This window comes from Dipodomys merriami, unplaced genomic scaffold, assembly GCF_024711535.1.
Source record: "Dipodomys merriami isolate MVZ:Mamm:240054 unplaced genomic scaffold, mDipMer1.0.p SCAF_1, whole genome shotgun sequence".
In the NCBI taxonomy this organism is placed as follows: Eukaryota; Metazoa; Chordata; class Mammalia; order Rodentia; family Heteromyidae; genus Dipodomys; species Dipodomys merriami.
In genome coordinates this window covers 137,459,900-137,476,256 of record NW_027202270.1, presented here as the reverse complement: position 1 = coordinate 137,476,256, position 16,357 = coordinate 137,459,900, and the positions used below count along the sequence as shown (strand labels likewise).

At 40.5% G+C, this 16,357-nt stretch overlaps 1 long non-coding RNA gene across 2 annotated transcripts; it reads left to right on the top strand.

Annotated features, from left to right (window-relative positions):
- The first annotated feature begins 4,682 nt into the window (after positions 1 to 4,682).
- LOC138833795 (uncharacterized) lies at positions 4,683 to 16,027 on the top strand. Of its 2 annotated transcripts, none has more exons than XR_011373961.1 (4): positions 4,683 to 4,874; positions 6,129 to 6,253; positions 15,235 to 15,350; positions 15,633 to 16,027. It is a non-coding gene; the product is annotated as an uncharacterized lncRNA (long non-coding RNA). The 2 variants fall into 2 exon arrangements; XR_011373960.1 differs by having other exon boundaries at positions 4,684 to 4,897.
- Positions 16,028 to 16,357: the final 330 nt, after the last annotated feature.

Below are 16,357 nucleotides of genomic sequence, written 5' to 3'. Positions count from 1 at the left end.
ATCCCTGGGTTCAAGAGAGAGATTCAATAGAGAAAATCTTCCCTTGCTCTCCCATGGAGTTGGACTCTCATTTTAGAAACTTCTGGAAATTGACAGAGCATTCAGTGCAGGTGTCCATGTGTCTAACTCAGTATTAATTCATTGACTTTGGTGTTTCTCATTAAAAAAGCTTGAACACATTCCGGGCTGTTACCAGGACAGCAGGAACAGTGAACCACCACATGGTTCCTCAATTTACTTCTATCAGTGAATAATTAATGAAAAGGAAAAGGTCTGGACAATTAAAAAACTCCTTATACATGAAAACCAGAATACCTAGCCAGGCGCTAGTGGCTCACACCTATAATCCTAGCTACTCAGGAGGCTGAGATTTGAGGATCATGGTTCAAAGCCAGCCCAAGCAGGAAAGTCTGTGAGACTCTTTATCTCCAATAACTCACAAAAACACAAGTGGCGCTGTGGCTCAAGTGGTAGAGTGCTAGCCTTGAGCTGAAGAGCTGAAGGACAGCGCCCAGCCCCCAGAGGTCAAGCCCCATGACCGACACAAACAAAAAATAACACAAACTAGAATACCTTTTTACCTTTTGTAATGTTGATGATTCCATGATTCTCATGCATTAATCTTCTACTGTTATGTCTTGTGCTTTAACTAGACATATCAGTGAAATATTTAACACCCATACTCTTGTGTTAGAATTTCCCTTTTTCAACTATGTTAGAAAATATAAAATTGTTTACCTATGATAATAAATAAGCCCATGAGTCAAAGAATTATCCTTTTTCTTGTACAAAGAGTGCTTGGGCAGGTGTTCAGTTTCCCAGTGGTACTGAAGAGCATATTTTATGCAGCCTAAAACCTACTTCTGTATTAGATATTTAAATGCATGAGGATAAATTCTAGCTGCGTTTTGTTTAAAACAGAGACAGAGGAAGCTTCAGCCCCAGTTTGTGCTGTAACTGAATTCATAGAGTTCAAAATCGAAAAATCATTCCAAGCTTGTAAACCTGCTGTTCCTGGTTTTATCAATAAAGTTTTAGCAGATGGCTTATATGTACATGTGTGAAAAAATTTATGTTAGAAAAGCTACAGTTTTGCAGTATCAACATGAAAATTTGATGAGCCTGAATGATAGTGCTTCTTTTAGCATATACAAAACCCATTAACTTCAAAACCCATACCAACTGCAGACATGTATATTGAATGATAAGCATGGCATTTGTGAGGCTTGTAATTTATTTACTTTCAGGCTGATACAGGCTTTTATGGTGAACACTTGTACAAATCAACATCAATCAGCTACATGCTTGTTTAAAGTATTGAATTTTGAAATATCAGGTAGAGAACCTGTGTAAATACACGGATACTTGGATGCACTAAATGGCATCTAAAGAAGATTCTGAATAGGCCAAATATGGTTGTTCATATATAAAGTATAGGCCTTCCTGCTCTATGCTTACCTGGGTCTACTAAGTTCAGGCACCTCAATGCTCACAGGAGAGGGAACTGGACAACTGGAGCCCAGCACCTTCATACTTGAAAGCAATAAAACATGGTTGACATCCCCCAAACAAGAAAGAATATGGAAGATTTGAGATATTTCGGGTTCTATCTATCTATCTATCTATCTATCTATCTATCTATCTATCTATCTATCTATCTATCATCTTCTACTTTTACATGCTGTGTAAGTGATCAATGCAACCTGTTATATTCGGCAATCCTCCGTATTGCTGTCATTGCAGAAGAAAGATTTCTTACTCTGTAGTTTGGACTGTTTTTGTCCTTGCAGCTTACTTTCTAGCAGCATCTTGGGGATTGAGGCTCCTCTTATCAATCAGCTATTGGATTTCTTGTTGGCTCTGAAGGAACATATATTGCCATGCAGATAGGTGAGGAAGAGAGGCATGAGAATTCCAACTTTGGATCTGGAGACCAGGCCTAGAGGTGGTGATCTTCACTCCTGCTAAAACCCCACTGGTCATATGGCTCTGACTAAGAATATGCCTAAGGATATGAAACAGAATTGGCAAAAATTCTCTAGTAGTATCTAACACAGTGACAGTTTGTATACACACACACACACACACACACACACACACACACACACACACACACATCTCTCTTTTTAAAGTTACCTTATTCCAATGCTGGGGTTGGGGTAATTATTTCCAGGAGGCTTTCTAATGGCAAGCTCATTTGTTGCTAACGTTCTAAAGCAACTAGCAGCTAGTGTCTGTCCTCATGGTTTTTAAGAGTTTACCAATGGGGAGCTGCATGGCCGATGGAAAAGCAGGACCTCAGTCCAGGCAGGATGGACCAATCCATTCTCATGAGCTCTGGGCTCCTCTGGACAGATTGGGTGCCTTGTGGGCACAGCATTAACCAGGTAGAAGTAGCTTTGAGTCTGGCAAGATACATCTCATGAAATGGGATTGGTAGTGCAACTTGGGGCTGCAATTATGGATAATGTTGTTAGTGGGAGGCTGTCAGGGGAAGCCAAGAGAAGGAAGTGGTATTTCAGCTGAGAGCTGAAGGCTGAGTAGGAGTAAGCCAGGTGAAAGGGAGTCACATCAAGAGGAAGAAACTGCATGTACTAAATACCTGAGACAGCCAGAACCTTCCCCATTCAAGGAAGCTGAGGAGTCAAGCATGCCTGGAGGAGACACTGGAGGTGATGAAGACCAGAAGGCAAGGCTCTGAGAGACAGCTCCCTCCCCACGCTCTCCCTGCTGTGACTAAGCAAGTCAGCAGTGGTATGGAGCTAGCTGTGGTCATCTCCTGGATCTGAGGCATACCTGTCTCCAGGCCTTCTTTCAGATCTGACAGCTGAAACCCAATCAGCAGCTCTTCAGCCCAGACTGGCTTCTTATGGCTTCTTTACTGCTTCAGGTGGTTTGATATGTGGGTTAGCAGGGTTTTATTTATCACCTTAGGGCTAACCAACAATTACCTCCACAGGTAATTGTACTAGATGGTCTGAAGAGGAGTTGGGCCATTGTATGTAGCCCTTTTATGTATTCCCCTTCTGTCCAGGAGGAGAGCCACAGGAACAAACCTTATACTGCTCAATTCTTTAGGGACTGGGGGAAGTGCCTTCTTCAGAGAAACTTTCCCCCAGAGATCTTTGGGTAGAATTTCTCTACTAGGCATTTCATGTTTTACTTCTTGAATGTTCTTACTGGCTACTCATTTCCCTCACTTTAATGTTCTAACCATCTCTCTCTGTTGTTTCATAACAAGCAGAAGCAATGATTTTTATTTTTATTTTTTATTTTTTTTAATATTATTTTATTTTATTTGAGAACATACTGTACAGAGGGGCTACAATTACATGGGCAGGATAATGTATACATTTCTTACCAAGCATTGCAGCCTCCTCCTTTGTTTACCCTTCACCTCCCTTCCCAGCCTCCCCCCTACCCCCACCCAATTATACCCCCCATGATTTTTATTTTTATTATTTATTTATTTTTGCCTGTCCTGGGGCTTAAACTCTGAGTCTGGATTTTGTCCCTGAGCTTCTTTTGTTCAAGGCTAGCACTCTACCACTTGAGCCACAGTGCCACTTCTGGCTTTTTCTGAATAGTTTATTGGAGATAAGAGTCTCATGGACTTTCCTGCCCAGGCTGGCTTCACACAGCGATCCTCAGATCTCAGCTTCCCGAGTAGCTAGGATTATAGACATGGGCCACCAGCTCCAGGCTGGCAATTATTTTTTTAATTAAAAACAAAACTCTAGTGACCTAAGCGTATTACACCTTTGGACTAACGTATTCTAAATTATAATGCCTGCCTTTCCCAGATTCCTTTGTAAAAAAGTATCTTTTCTCTTGTGCAATTCTTTATTTAAGGAAATTTCATATTAGCCTGAGTTTTTATTTTAGCTCTTGGATCAAAATGAAGTCTTTGTAACTGTGTGAAGCAAGTATTTTAAACCATGGGAACTTTTTTTTTTTTTCTGAAGTCTTTGGCAACATGCCAGTATGCTGCCAAACACAGCCTCAAAACGAGTTGTCTCTGGGCTGATTTTTATGGATCAGTTAGTATTTCCCTCCTCCAAATCTATCCACCACTCAAACCTGCAGACACAGAGGTGAACGGAGCCGGAGATCAAAAGATCTAGTGCAGGCCATCTTGATCCCCACTCGGGTCACACGCATTCTTCTCTGGCTCTTTGCTTCCCAGGGTCCTGCTCCAAGGCAAATTGCATCTCTGAGGAAGTCTTCTAGTCGCAAAGGCAGCCCACAAGTTCTGCTGCTTCCTCTATCTCCCCAAAGCGCCGGTCCTTTTATGGGCGTCCAGATCCAATCTCCACCTTTCCTGACCCTTCCCTGAAGATGCAACCCAGGCTGAGGGCTCCCACGCCCAGCACATTCTCCCAAGCCCCACATTTAGGCGAGCGCAGCGGGAACCCCTGGGTTTGGATCTCTTTGTTGGGATCCCCTCCAGGTTCCAAGCCTCTGGACCCTGGGGCTCTGAGCAGCCCCATCGCCGGCGCACGCACGCACGCGACCTGCAGGAAAAGTTGCTCGGAAGCCCGGTGGATGGGGCGTCATCGCCTCCTAGCAACGCTCCTAGCAACCGGGCAACATCTGCTCCCGCTGGTCCAATGCGAGCCGAGAGGAGCCGCGCGCCCGCCTCGCGTTCTGAACCCAGAGCGAGAGGCGCTTCAGAGACGCAGGGACGGACCTGCAGGAGCCAGGGCCGCCGGTCCGCCCGCCCGTCCGCCCAGCTGCAGTTACCGCTGCCGCCGCCGTCACCTCCGCCACCGTCGCCCGCCGTGAGCGCCCGTCCGCCCGCCCGCAGGAACCGGACCCCCCCCCCCCCTCCAGCCTCTCCAAAACAGGTGCGGGCGCGAGCGAGGGATCTCCGGGTGAGTGGATCTTCGGGGGCAAGGTAAGAGCTGGACCGGCCCAGCTGGGACCCCGTCCCTTACTCTGTGGCACCACCCCCCTCCTCCCGTCCGGGATGCTCCCCCCCCCTGCTCCCCGTGGCCAGCTACGGATCCCAAATAATAACCTGATCGGATTTATTAAGAGAGAGAGAAAAAAAAATCTTGGGCATGGCGCTTGGGGATTTCCCCGTGATGATCACTGTTGGGTTCATGTTCAGAAGTTTTCAGCCCTTGCTTTTTGGCTTTGTATTTTTTGTTTTCCTTCGCCTAGGCGGGCTGGGCCGGGCCAGGGGAGCTGGAGGCAGCCAGGCGCCTCAGGAAGCTCGTGGTTCAGGCTAAAAATGACCGTGTAATTCTCTAACAAACAGAACCCACCGGAGTCGGGAGAGCTCCGTTCTTTCAGGTCCTCATCTGGAGAAGGTCCATTTGGCCAGCCGCTCACGGCTACTCAATCTCCTGAAAAGTAACCATAGTAACTCACCTCTTTTTTTTTTTTTTAATGGGATCCTTCTTATTGGCTGCCCATCTTGTCTTTGGAAAGCTCATCTCTCTAAATATAGAAGATGATGAGATCCCTAAGCATATATCCATATAGAAAAGGTGGCCGTTAAAGAAACTGCCTTAAAAAATAGTCTTGAAATATGAAGTGGCAATGGGCGGTTTCAAATCCTGTGAGAAAGTCGGGGTGAAGAGGAGAGGGACTGGTGTGTGTGTTGGGGGGGAGGTGTATGTGTGTGCATGCGCCAGAGGAAAAAACGAGCCCCTCTGTTTTGAGTTAACTGTTGCTTTGTTACTTTAGGGAGAACTTTAAATCTGGTATTTAAAAAAAACAAATGAAGGATATCTGACTATTTTTTGTTTTTGTTTTTGTTTTTTAAATCAACTCGTGGATGGCCTTCCAAAACTAATCACTCAGTAAACGACTTAATGAGATCAGTTACCTGATTGTCTCCAAATTTCTTAAGATAGTTAAGATTTTCCATATTTAAGCAACATAAAAGTTGCTGATACTCCTATCTATCTTATCTACCCTATCTATCTATCTATCTATCTATCTATCTATCTATCTATCTATCTATCTATCTATCTATCTCTCATCAATCTATCTATTCCAAGTTGGCCCTGAACCTCTATTGTGTTCTGTTGCAAGCTTTCTTCTGATTTGATAACCATATCCTGTCAGGGAAGTCCTGACTTGTCTGATGTTATTTGTGTGTGTCTCCTTATTTCAAGATCTCAGGTAAACCATTCATGAGCCTGAGGCTGTGAGAAATGCTTGCTGCACCAAGGGGAACTCTCACCAGATTTCCTGAAGCTGTCCTAGAAATATACTTTTCAGATTGAGTCAGCATTACCAGGTAATCACTAGCCGAGAAAAAAAAAAATGACTGTTTAAATATGTATCCAGAGAAATAAGTGCTAATGTAGCATTACCATAACTTCCAAGATCATTCAAAAGGGTTGTTTATGTAGATGGTTGCTGAATAGAAGTCAATGTAGGTTTTGTGTATAAAGGATATTTGTAGGCTGGCAGATTTTCCATACATTCATATGAATAGAGTGGACCGAATTAGGCAGACTAGCTGTGGGAATATGTTAAATGGAAATGTGAGCACATTGGATGAAAGAAATGACAAGATTTCCACCTCCCTCCCCCAAGTTGCTTGAAGAGGTTGTGGTGATGCTTTAAATTTAATTTGCATTAAGCTTGTGATGATAGAAACCTGTCTGTACTAAGCACTTGACACTAAGGCTTAAGTGGGAATCTGTTGTTTACATGAGCACTCGGTTCTCCAGCACTATGTAACTTTCCCATGTGCTGCACTATCTGTGTGCAGGAGGAAACCACACCTGCACATTTGCAATCAGACTCTCTTGTAAATATCTATCATGTTGCATTTTTTGCCTGCTCCTTAGCCCTGCTTTATTAAAAATGAAAACGGAACATTTTTCTTTTTTTTTTTTTTTTCGGAACATTTTTCTATTCAGAGACCTATCTGAAATTTTACCTAGCTTTATGGTATGGATTTATGAGAGCATGAGATGTGATATTAGCTCTGTAGTTACTTATGGAAACATCTGTAGTGCAAGAATAGTAAGAATAATAATCACTTGAACTGTCAAAAAATTAAGTGTTGAATTCAGTCTTTAGTAACGCCCACTCAGATTTGTTCTTCTATCATGCTTAGTCTATTTTATAGTGAGAATCAAATCCAAAGAGACCGACAGGATTTACTGTGAACTGCTGTGGGGTGTGTATAGAGTTCTGTCCCTGCTATCACTCTTAGGAGAGCTTGAGCAAAGCAGCCACAATATTTGGTTCGTGTTCATGCTTTTCTTTTGTGCACCAGTAATTTAGATATCTGTCATCTCTTAGGCAATCTGCATAGAAGTTTATGCATCCTTTATGTGAACCAGTTTGGCTTTCCATGTAGACTCCTGTTGCTGTGCAAAGGGCAAATGAAAAAGGTTCTTACATTTAAATTTGGGTTCTCTTATGAATAATATCCAGAACATAGGGCAGTGCTGGTGAACAGATCCCCTTAAAAAGTCATTCATCAGAAAATATTGCTTTAGTAGGTATTTAGCTAAAAATAAAAATGAAATTAGTTGGTACCATTATAATGTAAACTCTGATGGATCTACAATTGGAATGACTTCACCTGTGGATGAAAAGTAAACAGAGATGTTGGTAGAAAATTTTGTATTTCAAGATCTCGTTATCCCCAACTATATTGTGAATGTGTGAGTCAGAAAGGGGCACGTGCCAAGGGGGATAGAGCTCAGATCAGACTGGTTAAAAGTGAAGCTAATTTCTAATTTCACCCTCTAGTCTTCCTATGCTTACTGAATTTGGAAGCTTTTAGATGTGTCTAAACACTCATGTTTCAATGTTAGGGCGTGATACTTTCATAGATTTAGAAGATGCCTTGAGGCATATGTAAAACTTTTATCAAAAGAAGGAGGCCTTGTCCTCACACCTGAACTCTCTACCCATGACCCATGCCAGCGGGATTTATCCGTCGAAACACTGACATTCCAAAAAGACCCTAAAACCAAAGAAGATCCAGCTCAGATTGCTCTCATTGTCAAAGGCAATATGTGCTTCAGGAACCTGGCACGGGGAGGGAGGGGAGTAAAATGAAATAACTCTCAGGAACAGGAGCAAATTGACCCAAACCATTCATTCAACAGAAAAGTCTGCTATATCACATCTGAGCATGAGCTAGTCCTTGTCAATTATCTATTTCCTTTATTTTTTAAAAATATAAGTTGCCCATCTAAATACTATCAATATAACAACATTTCTCCTTATTAGTCTAACACAATAATTTTTAGCTTTTTTCCCCTTTTATTCCCTACTTAAAGTCCTACAATGGGCCAATAAAAAGCCATTAAGTTTACTGCACTCATTCTCAGAGGGACTGGTAGAAAAACCTTACTGAAAAGCACCGACTAATGTATCTTAGCCTAATACTTAGAAAACAAAGGATTTGCTTTTACATTATAAACTACAGAAGGTAAAATGCAACAAGTCTTCTTGATAGTAGAGACACAGGAGTCTTCTCAATCAGTGGTTTCTGGGGTAAAGCTGGGGTGGGGGCGTAGAACATAGGGGGACTTTATATACTTAGCCAATGGGTTCTTGAGGTGGGGTATCAAGAAATGCTGGAGATCTTGCAAAGTGTCTGGAGGCTCCTTTCTGTCCTCAGGTACTATTTTGTCTTATTTTATGGCTCACACTATTCAATGTGAACCTTGACTTAAGGGGATTGCCTCAGCTTGATCGTAACCCAACTTAACAAAGCACCTTGCATCTCTTTAGGAGAAAGCACCCAGTGAAAGAAGATCATTTCACTGAATCTCCAGGTGGGAACACAGATCAGGTTCCATATTGAGGGATCCCAGAGACTCATCCAACTCCATACACAATTTTCAAACATTTGCTCTTAACAAGCAAATGTAATGACAAGTTCCATCTTGAATTTTTCTATCCCCTCATGGATACCAGAGCAATATTGACTTGCCTGGATGTTTGTGGTGCTACACCCGAATGCCATATGGTGGTGGTGGTATCAAAATGAGAAATAAGGGTTAAGGATGTAGTTTAGTAGTAGAGTGTTTGCCTAGCATATGTGCGTCTTGGGTTCAATTACCAGCACTAAAGGAAAAAAAATAATAGAGATGATAGAGAGTGGATACTTCCCAAAAGGCCATTGTTGTTCATAGATCAGCGAGGAAGGCTCTTCTCTGAGTACTAGTCTTCAGTACCAAAGGAGATCACAGGATTTCTTTAGGTATTATTGAGATTTTTTCTTTGATAAAGACTGGATATTTTGTCAGATAGTTCTTGAAAGCCACATGCAGTAATGTGATTGGGCAATGTTCTTTCTGACTCATTCATTCCCACTCTCAGGTAAAGGAAAAGGGAACATTAAGCCCCAAACCAAAATATAAGCTTCTAGAAGGTGTTAAATCACAGCGCACATCCAAGAAGTCTACTGTTCTTGATCTCTATCATGAGATTAGTTTGAAAAGTTGGCTTTGGTTCAGCATCTAAGGTAATTTTGTTATTGCTTCATGGGTGCTCTTTTTTTGTTCAGAGACTATTATCAGTGGAATAAGATGGGCAGTATTGCTGCTGATGTTCTGTTTAATATTACATGCCTGAGCTTGGGACTATGCCTAGAGATGTGGAATCTGATACCAGACAACACTGCTAGTATTTTGAGACAGGCTTTTAAGTCATTGGCTGTCAGTATCCCTGGAAGTTCCTAAGAAAGTCTTCCAGAATCTTCAACGTGTGGGTAATTCTAAATTGCCAGTAAAGTCAATATTGTGGCTGGGGAAGAGGATAAATCTGATGAAACAGATTGCTCCATTGATTTAGAGTTTAAAATTGGCACTCAGTTCTGCCACCCTAGAGCATATTACACAGAAAGGTGCTGGGCAAGTACTTATGAGAGAAGAAATGTAGCCGATGGAGTATTTTCCAATGTCAACAAAGCTAAAGTCTACAGAAAGCCCAGCATAGCAGTCTTGAACTTTGTACCAGCCTACCTTCGTGAATACACTTCTGAGTGTTTTATACAACCTGTTCCTAACACCGAGGAGAGGATAAATGCCCTATATATAACATAATGCTGCTAAGTAGGATATGCATTTATGATTTCCAAAATGAGGTCACTGCAGTAATGATACATCACTTTTATTGAGCAGAAAATATGAGCATCTGTGATTAGGCATTGAGTAAATGCTTTTAAAAATCTCATCTAGCTGGGTGCTGGTGGCTCATACCTGTTATCCTGGGTACTCAGTAGGCTGAGATATGAGGTTTGCAGTTCAAAGCCAGCCTGTATAAACAAGTCTTTCATCTCCAATTAACCACCAAAAAGCCAGAAGTGGAATGGTGGCTCAAGTGGGATAGCCTTGATCAAACAAGTCAAGCGACAATGTGTAAGCCCCAAGTTCAAGTCTCAGTTCCAACACACAAACACACATACACACACACACACACACACACACAGGAGATCTCATCTAATTGACATACAACTCAGTGAGTTTTATATCATTCCCCCATTTAAGTGATGAGAAAACACAGTCTCTTTAAAGTTAAATGCCTTGCCCAAAGACACTAAGAAAACAAATTATTGTATAGCTGGTATTTGAACTTGAGCTGTGGGACAGGCTAAGCTAAAATATTTTAAGCTATGCAGCAAGACAATAGAAGGTAGCTGATGGTGACTGAAGAGTTAAGTCTTGATAAGCAAAAGTGGTCATAGCTCTTGAGAAGGACATCTGATAGTTTTTCCACCAGGAAAGCATTATTCAGGTAGATAGGGACATGTACTTTCCCAGGACTATACCAGGATAGCATTATACAAAGAGAAATGAAGAAGTAAATGCAAACCTGAGATTTACGCTTTGTCCACCATACAAATCAGTTGTTGATCAAAATTGAACTCACTTTTCCCCAACATTGATCAGCCCCCACCATCTTTCTTTGGCCACACACACACATCTAATTTGGTTTTTGCAATGTGCTCAATGACTTGTTGGGAAGACAATGAAAGCCCCGTGACAATTAAGAGATGTTAAATACATCGCTTCTGCACTCTCTCTTGGGATTTTTTTTTCTGATAAAGAAAGAATTACCATGAGGGAGTTGTTCTTTGGCCATTGTCTGTTCTCTCAAAGTGTTTATAAATTAATTTGCTGATCATATTTTCTTAATGTTCTGTGCCTGGGCCATGAACCAAATGAAATCACTTGTACAATAACAGGATTGGAGTTGTCTGGGGGCAGAAGCAGAATAATAAGGAAGAGCATTTGAGCAATCTTTTGTAATTACATTTTAAACATTCATTTGAAGAGATAAGTATAAATTGTGCAGTACTGGACACTAATGATGGGTGGTCACTCTATCTGTGACTTTTAATTTGTTGCTTGTCAAAATTTTACATTGGGAAAAGCATCAGAGCCTGGCACAGATATTTTGTGTGCCCAGAGGTTACAGCATTAAAAACAATTTTAATATTCAAGCCAGCATCGGCCATTTCACCTTGAGAGATAAATTTAGGTTCAGCCTAATTCAGTTTTATAATTTATATACTGTTCTCAAAGATGGAATAGAAAGACAAAGTCATTTAGCTCTTTTTGATCTATTTCTATTTATTTGATTTACAGGCTGGGGTTTAATTTTTAGCTTTAGGAGAATGGTAAATGTACAGAATTATAGGTGCTAACTGAATAAAAGTGAACTTCATTATTGATATGGATGTTTCAAAAACAATCTTTATTTCCTTCACCCCAAAATGTGTGACCAGTGGCAGCAAGCCAGAAGCATTTTGTTTTTAGCTTTTCTAGAATCTGTAGTGTACTTTTTAACTTGACCATTAGAAATACGTTATTGTAGTCTTTCAATTGTCTGGTTACCATTTAATGTCGCCAGGAGGCCCGGCTGCATTTTGCTTCTGTGATTGATCTGTCTAGGGGCACTTATCAGGGCTATTGTTTGATTGAGCACTTACTATGTTCTAAGCACAGTGCCACTTTCCATGAATTATTTCTGTGGTCTGATGAGCCAGTATATTTCTATCCCCCCTTTCCAAATGGGATTTGTGGTGAGTTTATGGACTTTGTTCCAAGTTAAACGATGAAGAAATGTCAGGGCTGGAATTCAAGCCTGGTTCTACCTACTTCAAAACCCTGACTCTTAGCCACCACCCCCACCCACCCAGCGTGTAAACTAACTACAGAACCACTCAGACTCACGGTTGCCTCATCTGCATACAGAAGAGGTAGAAACATATTATCAAGAAATAGTTTCCAGTCCTATTTTTTTTTTTTTGAGTTCTCCTCCAGCAAGAAAACATATGTATGAACTTAGGTTTGTTATATAGTTTAGCCTAAAAGATGGTGATAACCATCCTCTAAAATTGGATGTGGAAAGCATTACAAATAGCTGAACAGCCGGCAAAGAGGTAATTGCCAGGCTGATACCAGCTGTGAAAGCTTTTCAGCATTTCAACAACCTATGGGGGTGGGTTTTTTTTTTCTTTTTCTTCTTTTAAGAGCAATAAACTAAGTGGCAAGTGTACTGCCCACAGAGCAGCAGAGTCTCAAATCCTCAGTCCTCCTGAGAATTGTCTGCTGTGTTCTGTATCATCTTAGGCTAACTGCTTGAATACAGCCAGACTGGATCTTTATGAGCCTTGGGATCACTTTATATACATAGCTTTGTCTTGATCTTGGAACCCGAATTGTAAGTCTACCTGACATTTGGTTCTCTCTAACCTTTCCTGTCTTGTCTCATTCATTAAAAGCTTTTTAATTGGTCCTAAATGCTGTAGATATTACATTACTTTAGGAGATAAACTGAGAAGACATTTAATATGTATATATATATATATATTACCCATATATATGAAAATAATGTTTGATTATGATAAAACTGCTCTTCTCATTTCCAAATCTTTCCTCACTCTTCCCTTTACTCTGGTAATTGCTAAAAAGAGCAATTGGTGACCTGTCCAGCCGAGGATGCTAACAACTAGCATTGATGCTTCTTAATGTAAACCTAGGAATTCCTGTTGAAAAATGACTTCATTCTTTACTCTCTAGTTAAAATGCGGTCTGGTTGTATTCATGAGACAAAAGCATTGAAGCCAGGGAAGTAATAGCAGCAACAGAAAAAAAAAATCAATCAAGCCAGTTACTTGGCATTCTGATCTTAAGACAATCAATTGATTGACTGACTTCAGCTTGGCTTTTGTAGCACTAAAGTAATGCTCTCTGAGGCTCCCAGTGTGGGGTTCCCAGACCAACAGCACTGTCAGTGCCTGGAAATTTGTTTAAAATGCAAATTTCCCATTACCTACTGAAGCCCGGATGGAGGGGAAAGGGGTGGGGGTGCGGGGTGGGGGAGGGGAGACAGCAATTTAGTGTAATGAGCCCTTCGGGTGACTCCCCAGGTGCTCCCCAACATTTGAGAACCGCTATTATATTAGACAGTCTAAAGGAAGTAAGAATGAATATCTCAAGGGATAAACAAAGTGTTATCACCTAATTATTCCATTAAATACTTTAAAATCCTTCTCATGAAATGCAGTTTGCTACAGACAACCCAGAGAAAGCTAGGTTTAGTCCTTCATTCCTTGTTTTTCATATATAGTCATTGTTTTGGTCTCCCCTCGCCCCCCAACCCTTTGAAGGCAGTGAAAAATCCACCCAGGTTGACTCTTGCTTTTTAGATTCAGGGGTTGCATACATATGACAGAGCTGGAGGTACAGTGCAGGAGTTAAGGTGCTAGCCTAGCAAGCACAAAGCCCTGAGTTCAAATCTCAGTATGTTCTCCCTCTCAACCATCAAGAAACCAAGTATTAATTTTACTTCAGCTGTCATTCCCTAACACTTTTTTTTTTAAAGGTCAGGCACATAGTGATTTAAGAGTTTTGATTCCACTAACAAAACACACCCCTGTCATTTAAAGTTCTCTTGAGTTTACAATCCACAATGACACCACTGAGAATTTGAAATGCTTCAAGGCGTGACTTTGAGCTTTCCCTGCTTGTTCGGGGAAAACCATCTAGCTATAAAAAGCTGCAGGGAACTTTATGCAGATGTCAAGTTAGAGGAAAAACGAACAAAGTCAGGCACTTGAAGTATATTTTAAGTATTTAACTTAAAAATAAGAGATTTTTAGGGGAAAAGCATCAAATGTCTTACTGTACATTTCAACAGCATATTGCCAACCTCTCATTATTTTGTGAACTAAATGATTTCAACGAAGACATAGTTGAGGGTATATGTTAAAGGTAAAATAAGTTATGTTTAAGCATGCACTTTCTTTCTGATCTGATGCCCTGAGGTTGAATATCCACTGAACTGGACTTCAGAATTCATTCATTGCTTTGAATATATTGGAAGCTGTTTTTTTTTGGTTTTTGTTTGTTTTTTTTTTTGATCCTGCCTCCTTTTGTGGTCTGAGCGCCACCTAGAGGACACTTCAGGAACTCCTTTCACTGGATTATTTCTGGAAATCTTAACTCTGGAACTCTGTCTTTTCTTAAACAAATAAGTTAACAAGTTAATTAACAACTTGGAAGATACATTTAGAGATGGAGAAAGGGAGCTATAACTACTTTAAAGAAGTCCTCTGCAACAAGACTGCTTATTCTGATACAAGAAAACCACTGTTTCTGGTACAGTATATTAACAATAGTATTTTGAAGGAGAAAGCAAAAGATTTTCACTTTCAGATTAAGCCAAAGTTAAGTTTACTAGCCAAAACCTTACCCAAGTCTCTTCATTTGCTTATGATGGATTTCCATTAAGCTACATGCTGTGCTAGGATGATAGTTATGCCGTAACAATGTTCATAAGGATTTAGCCATAGATAGTTATTTCCTTAAAAGTGTAATTGTGTCACCAACCATTTTATGCAGGTTGGAATAACCTAGCCATATTAATATTCACTGTGCATTGGGCAGTTTGACAGAATAAGAAGTTCCTTATCTTCTCTGATCATGTTTTGTACATCAGTCTCACCTTCATATTAAAAGGCATAGAATTTAAAAGAGTGTTAGTGTTTGACTTCTGAAGGGCTATAGAAGAAAACAAATCTGCCTCTCTAAACCTAGACAGTCCATTTTGGGTCTACCACAGACTTTTCAGTTGCAGGACAGTGGACAATGGCCATATTCCTGGGTTGTTCAGCGAGGAGAGGGTAGCAATTTCTAGGTTACGGAATTCCTTTTTTTTTTTTTCAAATAGAGTTTATATTATAAACTACTCTGCCATAATTACATCTGACTTTTTTCTACTTATTTTGTTTAGCTTATCCAAGAAAAGTCTTAACATATTCATTAACAACGTCGAAAGTAGCCTACTTTAAGAGAAAATATGCAGAAGAAGAAGATTTACATCAAGATTACCATGGGTATTTTCCAAAAGTAAGGATGTATTTTGTTGTTTTTTTAAAAAAAATTATGAATGGCGTCAATAGCAAAAAAAGCTCCAGTTTTCATTTTCTTTAAATGCTTTTATTATCTTTAGGAGTTGTACCAAGGAGGTGCCATATAACAAAACAGTTTAGGAATCCAATGCATCTTATCAATGTCAGCCCTTTACCATTCTTACCCTACTGCCCTTACTTTCTGAATTTTGTGGCATGGACTGTGAATGCTTGACTGTATTCTTAGTTTTCATTTTAAAAGATTGTGTTTACTTTGCAGCACCTGATACTGCCCGAAGACAGGACTTGCATTCTCAAACTTTCTCTAGAGAAGCTCAGGTTTCTAGAAGATCCAGAAACCTACTTAAGAAGGTCTGTGTTAATTAACAACTTGCTGAGGAAACTCCATCTAGAGACGGAGAAAGAGCGCTATGAATACTTTAAGGAAGCTCCCTGCTATAAGACTGCTTATTCTGATACAAGAAAACGGCTGAAGTTTATGGTACAGGAACGCTGTTCCCAGTCTCTCTATTACGAAGAGCTACATTCGTACCATATTGTGCCTTATACTTCAGAGAATGCAATTTATGGAATGGGCTACACAGGCAGCCCCTTGGAGCAAAATTCTCAGTTGCTTATTTATAAAATGAATTAAAGTAACTGTTAAGTCCATTGCTAGTTTGTTTCTAAATGCCTGAACTTTTAGTATTGAAGTTATTCATATAAGGCACTAATGACCAGTGCACTTGATATCAAAGACAAGATGCATGCTCAGCTGGTGGGGGGAGAATCATGGGGTACTTTCTCAGCCATCCTTAGTACCAGCAAATTGAGTTGAAAATATGTCCACGTATCATAAAGCAGTCAATTGGTGTGTTAGAAGCCAAGATTGAAAAAATAATAATAAGGCGTGTAGAAAGGGATCTGTGTTAAGCTATTACAATGATTAAAAGTTTTAACCCTACCCTCACCCCATTTCCAAATTCTATCACTCTTACTAAAAGA